The sequence below is a fragment of the Schistocerca serialis genome, unplaced genomic scaffold (genome assembly GCF_023864345.2).
Source record: "Schistocerca serialis cubense isolate TAMUIC-IGC-003099 unplaced genomic scaffold, iqSchSeri2.2 HiC_scaffold_1234, whole genome shotgun sequence".
In the NCBI taxonomy this organism is placed as follows: Eukaryota; Metazoa; Arthropoda; class Insecta; order Orthoptera; family Acrididae; genus Schistocerca; species Schistocerca serialis.
Window position 1 is genome coordinate 140,001 of NW_026047441.1, and position 5,000 is coordinate 145,000.

The following is a 5,000-nucleotide window of genomic DNA, read 5'->3' on the forward strand; positions in this document are numbered from 1 at the left end:
GAGGCCCGGGAGCGTGCTGTCGTGGCATTGCCGGCGGGAGACAACACGCGCCACCTACGGTGACCGGCAGCTCCAACGCCAGCGCCACAGAAGGACAAAAGCCCTACTTGGGTGCCGAAGCGAACTCTCCCAGCACAGCGCACGCGCCAACACGTCCGCACAGCTGCGATACAAACCACCTGCGAGAACCGCTGGGGCGACCGAGCAGCAGACGGCGTCGCGGCGCCGAGCGCCGGGCGGCGGCGCATCCTCAGCGCACAAAGTCCTCAATCGGACCAGCACACTGCAGATGGCCACCGCGCTTCGCACCGGGCCCGCGAGGACCTACTTTGGCCGCAAGGCGCCGCGAGCAGGGGGCGCCGGCGCGCAGCTGCGCCGCCTGCCGCGTCCGTCGGCCGGCGCGCCTGCCACCGGCCGCCCCCACCAGCCGGCTGTAGCGCGTGCGCCCACGCACCGCGCTGCCAGCACGCCGGGCGGCCCCCCCTCACCGGCCGGGGACGGTCCCACCCAGCCACCGCCGCGTATCGCCTCACACCCAGATCCCCTTTCACGTTCGTGGGCATGGTGGGTCCCCTTTCACGTTCGTGGGCATGGTGGGTATCCCTGAAACAACCGGTTAATAGCTCGACCGATCGTCGCCAACACTGATTCACCTCTAGCGAGAACAACCGCACCACAACGGGTTACCGGTTGTTCATTTGCGTAACGTCACCAGCAAACGTACACGTCCATCGCCATTTGCAACGAGTATTGCATGCCTGTGTCAGGTGTCACAACACACTACGTCTGCCCACATAGACGCAACAACATGTGCACGCCTAGAGAACACGTGGAAGGTAGACCCCGTACGTATGCGGTGTCCATTGCGCGAACGACTGTCAGCCCGCCTCTGCAGCATGTCGCAGATGTGGAACGCGGTGCAACATGCTATCACGGTGTGTGAGAAGAGACGACTACGTCCGAATACACGCTCCACTACATCAACAGACTGCTCATGCTGATCGCCATCCAGGGCGTCCGTTCCTCCCACACGTCTGTATGGCGTACCACACTGCAATCCAGCTCTTATAGGGAGACGACACGTAGCTGCGTGCACAATATTTGGACTGTATGGTCCGCCGTTGCTAGGCGCTGTCGTCATACGGTCACATGGGCCACGATGTATCATTCAGTACATACGGAGCAATGTGCAGTACAGTTTGTGGGTTTTGCGTACATCGGCGGACAGGTGACAGGCCGTACCACAACGTAGGCTGAGTACGTCGGCATGCGAAGGGCATTGAACATGCAAACTTCTCACCGACCAGCTTGCGAAGGCAGGGGGGAAGGGGGGGGGGCATGTACGTCCTGCTGCTATCCACACTACAGTGTATAGCAGGAGCATGTGGAAAGTCAGCAACACCTGCAAGGTGTTTAACATGACGCGATACACAGGGGACCGGGCAGTGCGAGTAGCGAACTATATTGCGAGGGTTGCGGTTAGGCAACACTACACTACTTTAACGGGTTGCATAACAATTACAGAGCAGGTTCAGCGACAACGTGCGTCAGGTTAAGGCGCAATATAGTTTAGGTTACGGCGCACTTTAGGTTAGGTTAAGGCACATTATAGGTTAGGTTAAGGCACAACATGGGTTACGTTAAGGCACAACATGGGTTACGTTAAGGCACAACATGGGTTAGGTTAAGGCACAACATGGGTTAGGTTAAGGCACAACATGGGTTAGGTTAAGGCACAACATGGGTTAGGTTAAGGCACAACATGGGTTAGGTTAAGGCACAACATGGGTTAGGTTAAGGCACAACATGGGTTAGGTTAAGGCACAACATGGGTTAGGTTAAGGCACAACATGGGTTAGGTTAAGGCACAACATGGGTTAGGTTAAGGCACAACATGGGTTAGGTTAAGGCACAACATGGGTTAGGTTAAGGCACAACATGGGTTAGGTTAAGGCACAACATGGGTTAGGTTAAGGCACAACATGGGTTAGGTTAAGGCACAACATGGGTTAGGTTAAGGCACAACATGGGTTAGGTTAAGGCACAACATGGGTTAGGTTAAGGCACAACATGGGTTAGGTTAAGGCACAACATGGGTTAGGTTAAGGCACAACATGGGTTAGGTTAAGGCACAACATGGGTTAGGTTAAGGCACAACATGGGTTAGGTTAAGGCACAACATGGGTTAGGTTAAGGCACAACATGGGTTAGGTTAAGGCACAACATGGGTTAGGTTAAGGCACAACATGGGTTAGGTTAAGGCACAACATGGGTTAGGTTAAGGCACAACATGGGTTAGGTTAAGGCACAACATGGGTTAGGTTAAGGCACAACATGGGTTAGGTTAAGGCACAACATGGGTTAGGTTAAGGCACAACATGGGTTAGGTTAAGGCACAACATGGGTTAGGTTAAGGCACAACATGGGTTAGGTTAAGGCACAACATGGGTTAGGTTAAGGCACAACATGGGTTAGGTTAAGGCACAACATGGGTTAGGTTAAGGCACAACATGGGTTAGGTTAAGGCACACCATGGGTTAGGTTAAGGCACACCATGGGTTAGGTTAAGGCACACCATGGGTTAGGTTAAGGCACACCATGGGTTAGGTTAAGGCACAACATGGGTTAGGTTAAGGCACAACATGGGTTAGGTTAAGGCACAACATGGGTTAGGTTAAGGCACAACGTAGGTTAGGTTAAGGCACAACGTGGGTTAGGTTAAGGCACAACGTGGGTTAGGTTAAGGCACAACGTGGGTTAGGTTAAGGCACAACGTGGGTTAGGTTAAGGCACAACGTGGGTTAGGTTAAGGCACAACGTGGGTTAGGTTAAGGCACAACATGGGTTAGGTTAAGGCACACCATGGGTTAGGTTAAGGCACACCATGGGTTAGGTTAAGGCACAACATGGGTTAGGTTAAGGCACAACATGGGTTAGGTTAAGGCACAACATGGGTTAGGTTAAGGCACAACATGGGTTAGGTTAAGGCACAACATGGGTTAGGTTAAGGCACAACGTAGGTTAGGTTAAGGCACAACGTAGGTTAGGTTAAGGCACAACGTGGGTTAGGTTAAGGCACAACATGGGTTAGGTTAAGGCACAACATGGGTTAGGTTAAGGCACAACATGGGTTAGGTTAAGGCACAACATGGGTTAGGTTAAGGCACAACATGGGTTACGTTACGGCACAACATGGGTTACGTTACGGCACAACATGGGTTACGTTACGGCACAACATGGGTTACGTTACGGCACAACATGGGTTACGTTACGGCACAACATGGGTTACGTTACGGCACAACATGGGTTACGTTACGGCACAAATTAGGTTAGGTTACGGCACAAATTAGGTTAGGTTAAGGCACAAATTAGGTTAGGTTAAGGCACAAATTAGGTTAGGTTAAGGCACAAATTAGGTTAGGTTAAGGCACAAATTAGGTTAGGTTAAGGCACAAATTAGGTTAGGTTAAGGCACAAATTAGGTTAGGTTAAGGCACAAATTAGGTTAGGTTAAGGCACGATATAGGTTAGGTTAAGGCACGATATAGGTTAGGTTAAGGCACGATATAGGTTAGGTTAAGGCACGATATAGGTTAGGTTAAGGCACGATATAGGTTAGGTTAAGGCACGATATAGGTTAGGTTAAGGCACGATATAGGTTAGGTTAAGGTACGATATAGGTTAGGTTAAGGTACGATATAGGTTAGGTTAAGGTACGATATAGGTTAGGTTAAGGTACGATATAGGTTAGGTTAAGGTACGATATAGGTTAGGTTAAGGTACGATATAGGTTAGGTTAAGGTACGATATAGGTTAGGTTAAGGTACGATATAGGTTAGGTTAAGGTACGATATAGGTTAGGTTAAGGTACGATATAGCGTAGGTTCAGATACACATTGTTGTAGGGAAAGGTGTATTGGGGGGGGGGGGGGCGGCAGGTTCGTTGATAGTGATTATCGTAATTGGATGCCTGCGGTATTATCCGATTTGTCACGTCAGGATGCACTTTTGGCTCATGACAGGCGGCGCTCCGATTCCATGGTTGTGGCAGATCTGTGTCTTTCATTCCTGCCATTGTTTGTGTGCTGTGACAGGAGGCAGTATTGTGATGTTGGGTGCACCACTGTGTAGGACATGTGTGGGTGTTCGTGGCTTAGCTGAGCAATGTGCGGATGTCGGAAGGGTGGGATATTGTGTTTTCTGGGTGGACCTCCCGGTCTGGTAATGATAGTGTGGATTGTGTCATGTGGCGGAGAGGATGCACTGGATGTTCTTCCATGCTGGTGGTTAGATATTGTGTGTGATAAGAGAGTAGTGTGTGATAAGAGTGTCTGGCTGACGTGTGGTTCTCATTGTGTGCAGAGTCTTTCAGCATGTATAGGGACGGTTGTATATATTATCTGTATTCTGATGGCTCTGCATCTATTACTAATCAGTGCCGTGTATACGGTTACTCTAGTTCCAGTCGAAACTGTTCTATCTCTGTACATTAGTGACACTGCGGCTCCACTATGTTGCCGCCCCTGTCGGCCGTTTCCCCCAGTGTATGGCTAATGATTATCAGCAATCAGTCTATTAGTCAATACCGGTAGTGTGACGACGTCAAATGTCCGGGATGGGGGAAGCTACACCCTTCCCGTGGGTCAGGGCCTAGAAAGACTCTTCCCACGCAGGAGACTCGGACTGTCGTTACTCTTCCGAGACATATATGTGCCCAGCGTTTTTTTGCGGCTGCGAGTGCAACGCCAGGAGGCTCGGACTGTCGTTACTCTTCCGAGATATATATTTGCCCAGCGTTTTTTGCGACTGCGAGTGCAACGCCCACGGGTGCCGACATGGATGGGGCGCTTCCTAGCTGATGGCTCAGCATGAGAATCCGTACAGTGAGCAATGCGATCGCGTCTGTAGCTTGTACGTGGTACAGCTCGCAGCTCATGAATAGGGACAGCGGGAATGTCGCATATTGGAAATATCTCTTCATGAAACGCATGTTATAGGTG